The 17,972-nt window shown below is 32.0% G+C and overlaps 1 protein-coding gene across 2 annotated transcripts in view; it reads right to left on the bottom strand.

Moving 5' to 3' along the window:
• Positions 1-17,972, bottom strand: part of LOC129944315 (irregular chiasm C-roughest protein) — an 88,815-nt gene that overhangs the window by 29,043 nt on the left and 41,800 nt on the right. For both annotated transcript variants that reach the window (XM_056053664.1, XM_056053663.1), the window contains exon 2: positions 14,905-14,980. The gene's annotated coding sequence lies outside the window, so the exon portion shown is untranslated. The remainder of the gene's footprint in view (positions 1-14,904; positions 14,981-17,972) is intronic.

Below are 17,972 nucleotides of genomic sequence, written 5' to 3'. Positions count from 1 at the left end.
AATGGTTTAATGAATTACTCTTCAAAAGATACAACCTCTAAAAATTGGGCCTTACAAAAATGTAGTCCACAAAGTGGTTACACTCTGACAAATTTGTTGTTTAAAGGAGTTACCGTCTCAAAGATAAAATAGTTTACTTGATTACAGAATTTTACAAATCAATTTTTAAAAATGTTCATACATTTTCGAATTTCCATTAAATTAAAGAATAATTAATTTGTTCAAAGAATTACTTTCAAAGATAAACAAAATTGAATTTTAGGCAGTTAAAAAATTTGTATAACAAGCTGTTTCAAAGCTTAGATATTTTCTTTTCATGAATTTGTAAAATTTTCATAAAATCAAATAAAAGTTCGTTGGTTTGATTAAAAAATTACCCTTAACAAAATAACGAAATTGGCTGTGACACATAAGTTTGAAATTCAAGCCTTAAAGAATTCGTTTGTCAAGTAGTGAAGAAGCTTAGTTATTTGTTTTCATACATTTTGGAATATTCATGAATTCAATGAAAAATTCATTAATTTAATGGATACTTTTCAAAAAATATAAGAATTGGGTGGACTGAAGTTGAAAAATTGTTTATTTATACTCGTTAAGTTGTATTATGAGCTTTAATAGTTCATTGTTGTAAATCAAATGAAATTGTCCTTTTATGTTTCATTAATCCAATGCACAATTTCATTAAACAGCTTAAATGCGTTATTGCTTTTTGATTCGATTTAGTGTCCTTTCTCGCTTGACCTTTAAGATTGGATTTTGTTTTAATGAAATTCATATAAGTCATGTTATTATTTTATATTAATTCAATGAAAAATTTCATTAAAAAGAGAAAACCTTTCGTTGTTTTAGGATTTCATTCAGTAATGTTTATGAGTCCAATGCTAAAAAATGTAATGTTCTTTTTCTTTAGGATTTTACTCAAAAAACTTGTAGGCTGCTTCCGAATTCGATAAGAACCGTATAAATCATGTTTCTATATTTCATTGATCCAATGAACGATTTCATTAAAAACTCAAAATTTTACATTGCTTTAGAATTCCATTTAGTTATGTTGTACGAATCCTCATTGAATCTTTACTGACGCCTTGCCTATATTCCTCCGCCAATCCGCTCCTAATCTTTGATGTTCCTTGGAACAAAATAAGTATTCTTTTTAAGGTTTTATTTTCACTCACTTTGCTTCCCAAGAACAACATAAGAACAGTTGTGATTGAGAAGAACCATTTTCCAAAGAATCCGAAACTCTATTTTATGTATTTTTATTTCTTTTCCATGTGATTGGGTTTTTAAGTGTCCCGCTTGACAAGGGATGGATTCCTACAACACAAACTCGAACTCAACAACAATGTGAATGATCTCGCTCAACGACCTTCTCTATATGTACTCCTAACGTTAATAAACTCCAACTCCAGCTTATTCTTATCTCTGGGTTATTTATGAAAATCGAAGCTAAATTTTATCGATAACGTTTTTTTTGTTGTTGCTGTTGTTGTTGCGCTATCATAAATGATGCGTAGGTATGTTTTGTTAACGTTGGAATCTTTTGATATATAGAAAGATAGTTCCCAGCGGAATAGGGTTACACATGTTCGTAACGTCGTCATCGTAGTACACAAGTTAGAGTCTAATAATTATAATTAATCAACATAAAAGTGACTTTCACTAGGAAAAGGCATCATGTGTACCTAATTTTGTTGTTGTCTCCTTTGGATTATGAAAGCCAGCTTAAAAGTTCCCACGGAAAAAGGCAAAAAGTGGCGCCCAACAATCTTGGTACACACGGTCCAAACTATCTTCACATCATAATTTTAGCAAACAACATCACTGCATCAAGAGTAATTTTATATGTTTCACGTTTCCCCGGTGAGACAGTGAGGTGGTGAGGTGGTGAGAGACTATGACCCAATTGCGGCTGAAACATGGAAGTTATGTGTTTATTTCCTCCTGATGCTATGCTGCTGGTTGGTGGTTTGGTATTCTTCGGTTTGGACTAACAAGAAGTGAGGAACGAAGAACGAAATCCGAACGCGTGTGCAATTATAAGCCTCTTGTCTTTGTTGGTAAAATTACGAACTAAAACCCTCAAACAAAGAAATGTTTAAATAATTTACGTCGTCGTCGTTGTCGTCGCCGTTGGTTCTTGCAAAATTAATAAGCGACACCAACTTGTTTGGAATTGGGGCCGAACTAGAGGACCGAACGAGTCGGAGTCTAAGTTGAATTCGTAGTCGAAGAATATAGAAACGAGTGGTTTTGGTATTCCAATTCCACTGAAAACGGCAGTGTGGGCGAACAAGGTGGCCTCAGATTGAATCTGGAAATTAAATTATACGCTCTTGTCTTGTCTCGTGGCGTGCTTCCATAATATTTGTATGCTAATCAAACAAGGTGCGAGAGTAGGTGAAAGTATATGAGGCATCCCAGAGATACGCGTTTCAACTTCAATCTTTAGTTGTTTAAGCATCAATTTTTGAAATTCTTGTTACCAAAAATGGAACAACAACAACAACTACTCAAGCTACCACGAACATCTCCAATAAAACAACATTGTTGTTGTTGTTGATGATGATTGTTCAAGATATGCGATCTTAATATTTAAATTTTGTGGGCAGGTATTTTCTATTGTTTGTTTTCTTTTTTTTTTGTATATTTTATTTGAAACTAGTTCCACTGTGCTTAGATGTTCCTGCGTCTCTCGCTGCTTGTCTACAAATGTGACTTTTAGTGAGGCGCTGAAGAATTTGATGTCACTTAAATGGACATTTTTATGACAAATAATTCATTTGATCTTATTTGAATATTGACATTAGGTTATTTTTAAAATCATAAATTTTATAATCGTGCGCTGCTGAAGCCCTGTTTTATGTTTTTCTGTTGAATTTTTGCGGGGGAACGCATGTAAGAATTAATATAATTTGTAGGTTTTTATTTCTTTTTTTTTCTTAATTCAAAAGTAAAGCTGACAGTTTTGAAACGGATCTAAACCTCAAACTTAGCTATGAATCTAAGATATATATATACATAATTGAAGAATTAATCTTTTCGTTTTTAAATATTGAACTTTGGTGCCAAAGAGGATTTCCTAAATGAGGCTTAGTATATTGTGTAAAGTGTGATACGTTTTAAGCCCAAAAGGTATGAGTATATGCTAATGATTCACTAAGCCCTCCGTGCGGACTGATTAATCGGTGAAATTTTAGGAAAAAATGTTACAAACAAATTGTGGATAGAAAAATGATTAAAAGATATTTTTGGGTGTGTTATATTTTTAACAAGGCTTCTTACACTCGAATCGATAGATCAAAGGAATTGGGTGGCAATATAAACCTGCATTTAAAAATGTTATCCCAAAAGTTAAATCTTATTCGGAGAAAAATGATGTGGGACAGAAACTTCGGTAAAATTATCATTAAAACATTCTTTAAAACTGGTATTTTGAATTAATTTAGCTAAAGGTGCTTTCTCATCTCAAAAAAAATTGAAAATACAAAGTTTAATAGAAAGAAGATGAATAAGGAATGTATTAATAATTTAATTTAATGGAGGATTTTAGCAGCAAGAAATAATTGTATACATGATTTTCCAATAAGAGGTTTTATTTTGATATTAAAAGAAAACATGCATTTTTTGAGAAAAATCAGTGGTTATTTTTTTTTTGTGTAGTACCTGTGGCATGATGGTTAGTGCGTTGGACTGTCATGCCAGAGGTCTTGGGTTCGATCCCTGCCTATGCCATCTAAAAGTCTTTTCACCGGTACTGCCTCTTGCGAGGAATTGACAAATTCTCCAAGAGTAACTATTGTCATGAAAAAGTGCTTTCTCAAAATTAGCCGTTCGGAGTCGGCATATAAACTGTAGGTCCCCTCCATTCCTGAGAACATTACTCGCACACAGGAATGGTTGAGAGTTGTAAGTCACTAGGCCCTGGTTCTTCATGGACTGTTGCGTCACCCAATTTATTTTATTTATTTATCAGTGGTTATTTATTTTATTGCAAGGAAAAAAATATGCCTTTAGATATAAATATAAAATTGTACCCGGAAAATGGCCACTTAAACAAAAATTGCACGAGTTTTGACAACTGTGCCTTATATATTGTGTTTTCCACTTTTGTAGTGAGTTTTAACAAATTGATTGCATTTTTAAGGTGTTACATTTTTAGCAATATTGTATTTTTAAATGTTATTTTTCACAAGAAGACAAATAAAGAGTGACAACTGCTCAAATAGCGGGCTATTCAAAATGAAACCTTTAATTGGATACCATGAAACCATGAACATGTTTGATATTTTCATATATTCTATGATATCATTTGTGTGACCTTAGCTTAAAAAGACAAATTTCTTCGTGACTTGTAAAGGTGATCAATTCATTAATCTACATTATTATCAAACAAACAAAAAACTAAATTTTAAGTGTGATAAAGCTCTTCTTGGGGCAATTTGCAATTTATCTTAAAAAATTAATCTTTAAAACAATTTTATCTAAATGACAATATTCATACTGCGAAGGTCGAATGGTTCTTTATTTGTAAAGCTTAACTATCTCACCTTGTTGTAAGCCTACAGTGTGGGAGTATTCCATAAGGCTTATTTATTTATTTTAAAGAAAACAAAAATAAAATCAAGGTAATACCATAACACTATACATGTACTGTAGATATTATATTGAGGATTAAAATTTGCCACAAAAGTGGGAGTTTTGTTGCAAGAAATGTGATTTTTCTAATTTTATGCTAAGTTGATGTAAGAATTATTTCCTTGGTTAATATAAATAAGTAGAAAACTTATTTAACCTTATGACACTTTGTATATTTCAAGCTTAAAGATAATAAATATGCTGGAAAATTTTGCATTTATTGTGTAATTTACAGTTTCTTTGAAATGTGAAAAAATAAGATTTGAAAGAGTAAACAAAATAAGGTTCCTCTACCCACCTACACTGATTATTAAGAATTTTTGAAACATTCCATTTAAAACCCCATTTAAATGAGAAACCATTAAAACACAAGAGGAGATGATTATTTGAGAAACCAGGATTTATTATAATTTATTTCAACACTGTTGCGTGTTTTAAGGCTCCAAGTATATTGTTCTACCTCAACGAAAAAAATCCCACCACATTGCATCTTCCAAGTGTAATAATTACTTTCACACGTTAAACAACAAAACCAACAAAATAAATAAAAACCAATAAGCTCGGCTACGTGAAGCCTTACCTATGTAAATTTAATCAAAAAATCCCAACGTGATAAGCATAATTGGTTTCTTTTTATGTCACCCCCGACGACGAGTCAAATAAAATAACTGATTTACTGCACCAGAAATAAAAAAAAGAACAAAATCCAAAGTAAACACCCGCGTTGAACGACCCCAGTATTGAAAAAATAGCTCCATAAATCACGGAATGTGTAGTCTACGCTTAGCTAATGTTCACACCACAATATAAGAGTAAGAGTATTTTTCGTCGTTGAATTCCAAAACACACGAAGAAATAGAAAAAAAAAGTAAAAGTAAAAGTAAAAGTAAAGCCTTCTTAAAAGTGTCATATCCAAGCGAGGAACACGTTGGAAAAAAGAGCAAAACATTCCTCTAGGATAAGAGCTATATCTAATTTTACTCCTTCTTATATGGATTTATATACATTACATATGTAGATAATGTAGGGTTGCCACTTCAACAGGATTTTTTGTAAATTTTGTTTGTAATTTTTTGAGGAAAACATTCAGTGAGAAAGGTGTCAGAAATGTCCTTCATTTCATAGATATTCAGACTGATACAGGTTCTTTTTTTAACCGCACATCAAGAATGTGGAATGCTTTTGAAATCCTTTTCCCCCCTCAATTCCCAGGAATGTTGATCAGCTTACTCTTGATTGTGATTTCGGACGTACTATAAAGTATAGTGATTCTTATTTAACCACATCAAGAACGTGGAATACTTTCAAGTACCTTTTTTCTTTCCACTGTCTAGGAATGCCCATCAGTTTACCCTCGATTTCAATTTCGGACTAACGTTAAGGCATATAGTCTCTATTTTCAAATAGCACATCAAGAATGTTAAATGCTTTTAAGCTCTTTTCTCCCCCTTCCCCCAATGAAGTGCCCATCATTTTACCCTAGACTTAAATTTCGGACTTAAGATAAAGAATAGAGTTTCTATTTCGAACCGCACGTTCAGAATCTGGAATGCTTTTCAATTGTTTTCTTCTTATTTCCCGGAACATCAAACAGCTTTTTCATAATTTCAATTATGAAGCAAAGATATTCTTTTCTTAACCGCACATCAATAATGTTGACATTTAAAATCGGTATCTCCTCTAAAATTTGTCCCTTCTTTCCTTAATCTCGCACTATGTTTAGTCATTTGTTAAGATGCAAATATTTAAACAGGGTTCTATTGCTTTTTTTAAAGTAAATTGGCAACCCTATCCAGGACATTGCCTACACTTTTTTCTTCCCCAAAAAATTGTGTTATATCAAAAAAAGAAAAACATATACGAGTAACAACCAAAAGAAACGATTGTTCGTTATTTATTACTTGATGGCTTCAACGCGGCTGCTGCTCCTACTTGTAAAATTCCTCACCGCCCCGCCATTTGCCAGCTCTTGGTTCTGGCTCTGGTTGCTTTGGAGTATTCTTCTTCTTTTTAAATATGTGAGCAATTGTAAATTGGAATTTGAAAAAATCTAAAAATGAACCAGGCGGATACCTTATGTACCTTATAGAATACCTCTGCCTTACCTACCCTATATACATTCATATGAGCCTCCCCTAACTCGCTCGTCGTTCAGTCGACGGGGCTATAACAAAGCACTCAGCCATTAATTTGTTGATGGTGGTATAGTACTTACATACGTTGTATACCTATGTAAAATAAGGAACATTATTTTTTTACACCGGATGCGAGTTCGTCTTCATCTTTATCTACATAAGTATACTCCTAGTGTGGCAATGGCATCATCCCCATTTGAAAATATTCCACGAAATAAAAGAACAAAAACAAAACCTTGTTCCCCAAAAGTCTATGTGTATCTAAAAATACTTTCTCTCCCATCAAATTGTCGAGAATTTCGTTGACGTAGTTGGGTATCATCGTCGTCGTCGTCGTACTCGTGGTAAAGTCGAAAAGCGACGACGACGACTTCTTCAAGGACACAACAAGTCAAAAAGAAAACAGACACATTTTTAGAACTCGGAAAACCAAAACAAAAAAATCGAAAACATATTCTGAGACCACAGACAGGCTTTGGCAGGCTAGAAATGGTAAATGCATCACAACTCACAGCTCCCAGCAACAGATTCCAAGATTATTTACTTTGAAAGGTTCCAAAAATAATAACAAATCGAAAGTTGTTTCTATGACCGAAAATAGACAGATTCCGTTTTTAGTGTTTATCTTTGTGAAGTCGTACTCTCGCAGCATCGGTTTCAACATCAGCACAATAAGCAGCATAGCTCTAGAAATAGGACCGTTCAGATATGCCATCAAAACGACGACAACGAGCTATGGAAGAATTAGACTTCTTTGTCGTGTCACTTTAGCTCTGCATATAGATTCTATATAGGCATCGTCAACATCATCATCATCATCATAGTCTGTTGGATCTGTCTGAATCTGAAGTGAAGAGACACCACCAGCTTTATTATGTGGTCCTTTGGTTTTTGCAACACTTGGAGAATATATATACAGAAGCGACATCTGAACTTTGTTGCAACCAAATAATTACAGTTACAGCATCAATTGCATAGCAGATGCTTGGGCTTGTTCACTTGATGCCTGGTTTTTGCTTGCTGGCTGCCCATTCCATGCGCCATATGGTTCGTTCAAGAAAATTACACTTAAGTGACCCTTGGGTTTCCACTTACGAAGAGTTCCTTTAATAGAGAGTAGAGTTAAGGTACCATCATTCACGACACAGAACAGTCTGTTCTTCTTCTGACGTTGTTGTTGTTGTTTGTGCTGCTGCTGCTGAATCGAACCAAAACGAACCATCATCACGACGAAATTTGAAACCACTTGGAGAGTTAAAAGTGCGCCACAAAGGCTTTTTTCTTCAGCTTCTTCTTAATTCTCGTAGTCTTCTTCTTAGACCTGATGGGCTAGGCATTTGTATTTATTATTCACAGACATTTTTGCTCGCATGAAATTCGACCAAGGCCTTTCAAAATGAATAACTAAGTGTATACAAAAGTCTGTAACTGTAAGATGGGTTGGTTTGCTATAAGCTATAGGAACCTTTATAAAAATAGAAGTACTTGAGAAATTTCTTTCATCCCATCACCTTTTTCCTTTTGCTCGATTCGATGCCAAGGATGTCATAAATATAAACATAAGCAATTCGATTGTTGTTTGCATTAAGATGTAAAGCAACAGCACCCCCACACAGCACAAAGCCACATGTCAGAGAGGTGTTCCCAATTGAAATAAATTTACTGGTTGTGTATAGATTTTGAGAAAATGGCATTTGACGTTTGTCTTTGAGCTATGAAAATATAAGAACCTACTTAACGAACTTAAAGAACGTATAGTTCTTTCTTGGGACAAAGAGGAAATGGAAACTGTCAAACATGTTTTTCTTTTTAGTTTATGAACACAGCCTGGACTGTCAAACTCAAAAGTGGTTTTTCTTTTTCTGTGAAGTGTATTCAGAGCTCAAAGTTGTACTCCTTTTTTCGTTTAGAGAACGGTTTTTTTGAGTGTTGAAAGCATAAAATAAAATGAAACTTTTTCAGTAAAACACTGAACACAAGAAATTTTAAAAAGGGAATATGAATACAAATTCTGAAAACAATTGAAAAAGCAAAAGATTACGTTGTTTTAGAAAAGAAAATATGTTTTGTAATAAATAAATGAAACAATATTTTATAAACGATTAAAAAACAAGTAAATTTAGCTTTCAAATAGTATTCTATTACCGTGTTCTTAACTTTAAGAGCTTGTTTCTTCAAAATTATAAATACAGATCTCTAGCTCTCAAAAATACCAATTCCTGAATTGAAAATTGTCAAATACACTTCAAAACGAAGCATGAGTCTTCAGAAAAAGGTTAGACAAAACAGAAAGTGTTGAGTATGCTCTGAAAATGTAGAGCTCAAACCTGAAGGAAAACCTTAAATTATCAAAGCGTTGGGACCAATTTGACAATGAACATATCATAGATAGGAAACTAGGGTTTTTAAACTAGACTTCTTCAATTTTTAAAATAAATTACTTGCTACTCAAACGAATCTCTTCAGAGAATTGTTTATTTAAATTAACTTATCAGAAACTTAAGTGATTTTAATAATATTGTACATATCAAACATTATGGTCAAACAAAACACAAAACTCAAAATTGTAAACTACCTTTTGTCAAAGGCTTTTGTAAATATTTAGAAATTTGCAGGGATATCAAAACTGTTCATCATTTCGCTAACTATATGTTTAAGCAATAAGAACAGTGCTTCGAACAGTAATATGCACAGTGACAGTTCGTGGACAAATCTAATCGAATAAACCTAAATCCGTAAAAAAACAAATATCCAAATGTCAAAAACTCAGTAGTCATATAAAATAATGAAATTACCAACAGTTAAAGAAGCCATTTTGAGATTTACAGCAATATTATAAAATTGGGTAAAACTAGCAAATTCATATTTAAGACACACTAAAATGGATTTGAAGTTTTATTACATCGACTTAAATTTTGTGTCAGGACTTTAAATTCAAAAAATGATTTCTGTATTGTGACAGTTAAAAACAATGAAAGCCATAACTCCTGCCAAAAATTCAAACCAAAAAGTATATAATATTTTCCTTGTGATTTGCTTATCCAGTTTCCTGAGCTTTCTTAACATTTTACATAATATTTCTGAGTTTATGATATTGGTCAATAACGTCACTAGAGTTTTTATAAAGGAAACAGCTGGAAAAACATTAAAACGGAACATACATTTCAAAGAGTTTGACGTTAAAAAACTGTCAAGTTATGACATTGAATAACATTTGGTCAGTTTATATATATATAATTTCTTAGAATTTTCAACGATTGAATCCGCAATCAGATTGACAGATCAATAGTATAAAATAAATAAAGATGTCAAACTTAAAAAACGCACACTGGAATGGTTTGATGTTTTAAATCGACATTTTTTCTTCGTTAAAAGTTTCGGTTTTCTAACACCAGGAATCATTTATATCCCCAGTAAAAAATCTAATCGTGTGAATTTTGTGTTGAAAATGTCACTTGCGATGAAATGGCGGACACATTGGATTGAACTGCCAAATTTTCTTTTATTTCAAAAGTCTGATTATTTACCTTATTTTTTTTTCGAAAACTATCAGAATTTTTAAGTTCAATAATGGTGCCTCTGGGACTTCAAAAAAAGAAGCCTTCAAAACTTTGAAATTTAGATAAACATAAAGTGGCACCACTAAGCAAGTAAAATCAGGAAGTGCTGATAGTCGTTATTTGTTAGATAAAGTTAATGCAAGTTAAAGGGCCTTCTCCTCTTTCAAAAAATAGTAGAAAAGTGCAACCTGTGCCGTATATACGACTTGAAGCCTTGATATAAATAAATGTATAGAGACACGAATGAAAAAAAAAGATTTATTTGTGTGAACTCTAATGGAGCAGGTGGGAGATCTTCAAGCGATTCAAAGAAGCAAATAGAAAAATAACTATGCCATCATCATCGTCTTGGTCGTCAATCGATAGAAAAATCTGCGCACTCGACTGCGGGAAAATCACTTCAAGAAATCCATCCACTCGACTCCACTACAATTCAAAGCGACTCCAGTCAAACAGGTGCACCATCACCATCACTGTGTATAATTATCGACCAACTAACGAACGAACCAAAGAACGGTCGCGTAGCGTCAAGAGGAAGAGGCGTACGACGCAAGTGACGCAGTCGGTTGGCCGGTCGGTGGCATCCATTATTCGCATTGCTAAATGCCTTACCGCAGCATTGTCCAGCTGCAGAATCAATTTGATTAATCTGTTCTACGCAATGAATCCTCCACATCCGATGCTATGGCAATGGTGCGGTGTGGTGGCGAAAGTACGTGTCCAGAGCTTCGATTCTAGAACGAGTCGGGTACTTAGGGCGATTTTTTCCCTTTTCCACACTCGCTGAGAGATCAAATAGTGATGGAAGAAGAGCAGTCTTTCGGTCGGTGGCTGAAGGAGGAAGCAGCCACCATCAGCAACAGAATCAGCATCAGCAGCAGCAGCAATGATCGACGGTGTTGGCTGCTGTTGTGACTCCAGCTTCATCGTCAGAGATGGGAAACAGGTTCCCAATGTTTTCGCGGCTTATTACTTTATATACCTATATACATACATATATAAAAGTTCCCCCTATGCATGGATGTTGAATGTGCGTGCGCTGCTTAAGAAACAAAAAACAACATTGAAGAAAAACCAAACCCAAGCTAAGAACAACGAATCTTACAAAAATATAAAGATTGAAAACGAGCGTGTGGCCACCTGGACCAATGGACCAATCACAGCCTGGCTACAAGCAAATTAAAATTGTTTTTTCCTTCCTGTGTGCTCGCCCGGCCTGACTGATATGCAGTAATACTGGATCCCGTCGTCATCATCATCATCATCGAACTGGACACTGTTTCCAGTCCTGTAATTTAATTCTAGTAAATCGAAGCTCATTTGTTCAGTGGCAGATTGATTTTAAGTCTCACTTAGGCGCTGATATCAGACGATTTCATCAGCAATTTCTGAATATTATAGATACTTGATAAAAATAAATGGGTTTGTCTATTAATTTTTTTTTGAACTAGAAATATTGATCGCACGTCAAGTAAGACAGCTGTCAAACTAACTTTTGTTAAAACAGTATTGCCAACTTCTTAACAAGACTTTATTACCAAGAGAATAAGAGGTGAATTTTTTACTTCGCAAGGGAAGCTTTGAACTAAAATAAAACTAATTAAGGGCAAATACATGACAAACTGTCACATTGGCTATCATAATCAGTATTGGCAATTCAAAAACTATAACACAATTCTTAATTTAATAATTAGATTAATTTAGACTTCGAAAGAAACTTTAAAGCAAAACAAAAAAACGATCTAAAAATACAAGGCACATGTCATATATGACAGCTGTTAAACTATTGTTTTAGTTAAAACAGTATTCCCAAATAACCACCAAAAGCTTTTATAAGCAAGAAAATTAGCGGCAAAGCTTTTTTCTCAACCTAATATGACAGCTGTCAATTTAGTTTCGTAGAAACAGTTTTGCAAATTCAAATAGCAACACTTTCCACTTCCTTCTACTTAATTCCTTCTAGAAATGCCATTAATTCTCTTATGAAAGCTGTCAAATTGGTTATCGTAAAAACAATTTGTCAAACAAACTCGTTTTAACATTTGGAATGGGGCCACAAAAAGCTGGGAATTTTGATTTCTCAAGAAACTAAGTAGGACCTCAGACTAAAAATAATATTTTTTGACAGCTGTCACTGTAGCATCAGTTCTCAAAACATGATATTTTCTGTCATAAAGCAAATGCTAAGGAAAGGATTAAAGTAAAAAATTTTACAGCCTTGCGCCTCTATACACATATCCTACTCCAACCCTGCATCTAGTTTAATACCTATAATACTTGCAGAGGGGTCTTCAACTTCAGTCCTCTCTATTCCTTCAGAAAAGACCCCAACTTCTGGATGTACGAGATTTTTGTTTTCTTTTTATTTTATTTCTTGACTATGTGTCGTTGGGATTTCTTTTTTATGAGATTTTTCTTGTTTTTCTGAAGGCTCAACACATTGGGCCGGCTTGTTTTTTTTAATTCTTTGTTGTTGTTTCTGTTGCTGGTTAAAGTTGCTGCTTCTGCTACAAACCTATGTCCATTCTGATTATAGTTTTTGTTGTTGTTTTTATTGTAGTTTTTGTCGTTATTTTTGTTGTTGTTGTTATTGTTGTTTGGCGTTGCCATTTGGCTTTAGAGTAGTAACCTGTTATCTACCTACCTGCCAGGCGCTGTCAGACTGCCTAAGGTCTTAAGATGATGATGATACTTAAAACCCGTTCGTTAGCTTCTTGTTGATCTCATAATTTGATACTTCGGCGTTATTCGATTTCATCTCAACTCAACTCAGCTCAGCTCAACTCAATGTGTGTTGTGTGTAGTACCTGTGCATAATTTTTTAACCCTTTTTTGGTGTGTTTTTTTTTTTTATATTTTTCTTAGTGAAGTTGCAGTTTTTGAATTTCTTATTTTTTTTTAATAAATATTCGGTCAGGTAGTAAGGTAGGTAAATCGAAAAAGGATTACCTTTTGATTTTAATTTTATTTTCAGTTTATATTCTTTTTTAAGTAAGGGATGCTTACAGACCACAACAGTCTTGAGTTACACAATTTGACTTTCAAAAATTAAAAAAAAAAAACTGAAGGTTTTTTGAAAGATTTGTAAGAAAATAAATTAAGGACATAGGTACGTTCATGATGTGTCTTTGGAGGGGATATAATATTATGGGTGCTATAAATAAGTCTTACCACTGTACTTTCAAGGAAGTTAGGAATTAAAACGGAAATCATGATATTAAAGTATATATATACATATATAAAACTGAAAGTATGGTATCTCAAGGAAGGGCTAAGTTGAAAAAAGTTTCTTTATATATAATTTCTTTTAAATGTTTTCCTTTTAAAAAAAATATGTAAAACTCAATAATTTGAATTTTATTTCAGCTCCACTAAACTGCAATTTCATCAAAAAGCCTAGATTTATAGAATTTGATAATTTCAACAAGTTCAACAAGGGTATAGGCATTTTAGTCAAATTATTCAAAATTCGGATTTATTTTACATGATTCCAAAAATGAGAAAGAGTTTTTGAAAATAGAGATATGTCTTTAGAAATAAATAAAAAGTATTTTTTGTCATATAAATTGATTCAATAAAAATTAGAAGCTTAAAATTTGTTTGTCAAAAATTTGAAAAATTTGAATTAATCTTATAGCATTTAAGTTCATAAAAAAATGGGATTTTTATCTATTTTTTGCAAACAAAACTTTTAATCCTTACAAATGCCACCAAATTTTTACAACAGTTTTTTGTACAAGACAAAATAAATTTGAAGTCAACTTCTTCATTTTTTTGTAAAGAAATTTAAGTGAAAAATCAATTTTTAACAATTTTTAGTTGCTTTAAAAAAAAATTTATTTTTATTGAAAACAGATATCGCTTGGATTGTATTCAATAATATCAAAACATATCGAGAACAAAATTCTGCATGAAATAAAATAAATAGTTTAAAACTATTTTTCTTTTCAAGATATTTGATTCGAAACCAACACATATTTTAATAATTTTGTGCAGCTTTGTATTTGTTTGTCGATTGGATGTTTTCTAAAAATCTCACCACATTTCAAAAACATCAGTCTTCGAAGTTCATTCTTCAGGTTCTGTGATTTATAAATTTTTTTGAATATTTTATAATGATACCAATTGTGTAAGACTTATTGAAGTGTAAAGTTAGATTTAATGAAAGTCGATAACATTATTGATTCGGGAGATATTTGAGTTCAACCAAATTTTTAACTTTTTTAAAAATTGATTAAATACAAATATCATTTAACGTTTTTTCACAGTCTTTTCTGTAAATTTTTATGTAAGAAAATTTTTATTTGAAGTCAGCTTCTGAGTTGATTCTTGCCCGACCCAATAGGCTTTCAAAAACAACTCACCAAAACCGATGCTAGAGAAACCTTGAAACTTCAAAAATTGGTTAACATTTCAATTCGATAAATGAAACTTATTAGAATGAGAAGTTAATACAAGTAAAAATTGAAAATTTAATTGGCAAGTGAGTCTATCAAAACATAAGGAATCTTAGAAAGTTAGCGTTTCTTAGTTTAGATTTTTTGAGGATCTTTCATTAAAATTTTACTCACGTTTAAATTAAGAAGTCAACATAGAAAGTATCCAAAATGTAGATCTGGCATCACTGGTAAAATGTACCCGAAAATACTGAAATTGAAAAGAAAAAAAAAGTTCTTTAATTTTCTTTAAACATATGTTTTTAAAAAAAATATGCTTTAAATAAGTTTAAAAATTCACAATACCTTGAGGGAAACAAAATTCTAAAGGCTATAAAGCTTAACTACAGATTTATATTCCAAATTATAAAATGTATCTTGAAAATGTACATAAATTTAAATCTATCATTGTCAGATGTGGTGAAAGTTAAAACGTTTTGAACTGCACAGATAGACAAATTGATGCATTCAAGGCTTATACAGAATACTCTTGTTATCGATTTTCCTATAAGTGCAAATGAATTTGAATTTCACAAATAGAAACATTTAGTGTGACATGAAATATTAAATAAATTTAATTTATTCATCTAAAGAATGAACATTTTCATCTTCCATAGATTCATAGATAGATAACTTATATATCTATTTTTAGTGTAGATACATTTATCTATGTATTTGAAAAGATAACACTTAAGAAATCAAATACAAATCTTAATCTCTACATATCGATCCCAAAACTTAAATCTTTAATATAAATTTAATGATTCCCTGAAGATTTATTTGTTTTTTAGTTGGAAGGAATATAACATTTATTCAAATTCGAATAATTTGTATACTGACAAAATCAAAAACGAAAAACGAAGAAAAATAAATAAAACAACAACATTTCTCCAATTTTTCTCTCTCTCTGCAATTTATACAGAAGCTGAACATGAACAATAAACCAAAAATTAATTTATTCATTTCATCAAAAAATAATTTCCAAACGCTGTTGGGCATTTTATATATGTATATATTCCAACATATATATAAAATACAGTATTGAACGATGAAGCAAATGCAATGCATGCTGTTTTACTATAACAGTTGTGTTCAGAACATGGTACTTTCTCCCAGAAGCTTAAAACATAGGTATATATAAATATTTCAAAAATACATAGCTACCAAAATACCATAGGTAAGGTATACCTTGTTCATACATCAGCACAAAACCTAGCCTCCTTGGTCTTACCAGCCTTACCTTACCTTTCCAGCTCAACCTATAGATTGAAAATGTATTCCCTCTATAAATATGGATCTGCTACTTGCATGAGTTAATCGAGTATATTTTAATTAGCATAGTTTACCATCGTTTTTCAGCAAAATCTTATAAGGACTTTGCTGAGCTGATGGATGAATCAACAGCAGTTTTATTCAGGATACACAAACATAAAGCAAAATTAAAAAATAAAAGATTTTTAAAATTTTATTTTTGTTTTATGCAATTTGATTTTTCATACAACACCATTTATATTTTTTTAAGGTTAAGGCAAAAGAAAATAATTGAATTTATCCTTCAGCTATTTTTCTACTTTTACTGATGAAAAATTCATCAAGAAATCACAGAATTCTTTAAGATCCAACTTATCGATTAAGATTTTCAATGCTAAAATTTGTTGAATATAGAAAAGAATTTTATAATTTATTCCTAGAAGTCTATTTGCTTCGAATACTTGAATAATAAGGATTGTAATAGGTTCCTACTTAATGTTGAATAGCTTTTATGGAGAAAAAATAGCAGGTTGTATTCTGGGAAAATTGTGTTTTTTGTTGTAGATTTTCGAAAGTAAAATACTTTTCAAAGAATTTCATAAGAAATCAGGACTTTTTGATTTTGAAAAAGGGGGGTTCTATTTTTCCGTATAAAATGCTCAATAAAGAGACGAGATTCTTGAAAATCTACAAGAACGTTATGTAATGTGTACTGCTTTGAAGCAAAGACGCTGATTTAGTTGAGTACAGGAATAGAGAGCTGTGAATTTTCAATACTTCTTGAACTTGAACTTGATCTTGAACTTTAAACGAAAAAGGACAAATTATAATCGTTCATTGCATTCAAGTTTAAAATATACTAATAGAGGGTGTTTTTTTTTATCCATGAGAAGTTTCAATGGTTTGAGATTGTTGACATGCCTCTTAAATAAGAGTTGGCTTTTCATCATGGATCTTTTAACAGCCTAAAACAACGTTTCCAAAATTTTTAAATTTACTTTGAACAAAATGTATTTATTGGTGTTGAAGCTCATTTATGAAAATTGTGTGGACAATTCTCAAACTATTAACGAATCACCATTACATCCATTAAAATTGGTTGTTTTGTGCGGTGTACCTACTGGTGGCATCCTTAGTCCTCTTTTATTTCGAGCTACCATTACGGATTCTTCTTTAACCCTTGACTTCCAACCTACCAAATCTTAAGAGTTACTGTGTACCAAATCTTTATAACAATTAACTTTGAATCTTGAAAAAGTGTTGGTTCCAACATACAGCCCTGAGGAACTCAATTTTAAATTGCTTGTTCTTTCTAAACATTTGACTTCTAAGCATGTCCAAAATTCTTATAACAATTAACGTTAAATCTTGAAAAAGAAGTGGTACCAACATACAGCTTTGTAGAACTCTATTTTAAATTGCTAATTCCACCTAAACCCTTGACTTCTGTGTACTAAAGCTTTATAAGAATAAACTTTAAATCGTGAAAAAGTACTGGTGACAACATATAGCTCTGTTTGACTCCATTTTAAACTGCTAGTTGCAACTTACAGCTTTGTGGGACTCCACTTTAAATTGCTAATTTCTGGATAACTATGGACATCTAATTTACTAAATCTTAAGTGTTTCATTGTACTAAAACTTTTTAACAATTTAAATCTTGAAAAAGTACTGTTGCCGACGTACAGCCCTGTGAAACTCTATTTTAAATTGCTACTTCTTCTTAAACCCTTCGACTTCTAATCTATCAAATCTCAAAATTAAATGTGTACCGCAAAGCCTAATAACAATTAACGTTAAATCTTCATGGGAAAATCGCCTTAGAAAAAATATTCCAACTGTTTATCTTTTCTCAAGTTCTAAAAAAAAACAACCCATTTCTCATTATTCAATTAGGCCTTAATCCCCAACACCTTATTTTATTTTTAATTGCTTAGAACTACCGACGAAGA

This window comes from Eupeodes corollae, chromosome 2 (assembly GCF_945859685.1).
Source record: "Eupeodes corollae chromosome 2, idEupCoro1.1, whole genome shotgun sequence".
NCBI lineage: Eukaryota > Metazoa > Arthropoda > Insecta > Diptera > Syrphidae > Eupeodes > Eupeodes corollae.
Note: the sequence above shows the minus strand (reverse complement) of the source record. Positions and strands in the feature narration are given on the sequence as shown.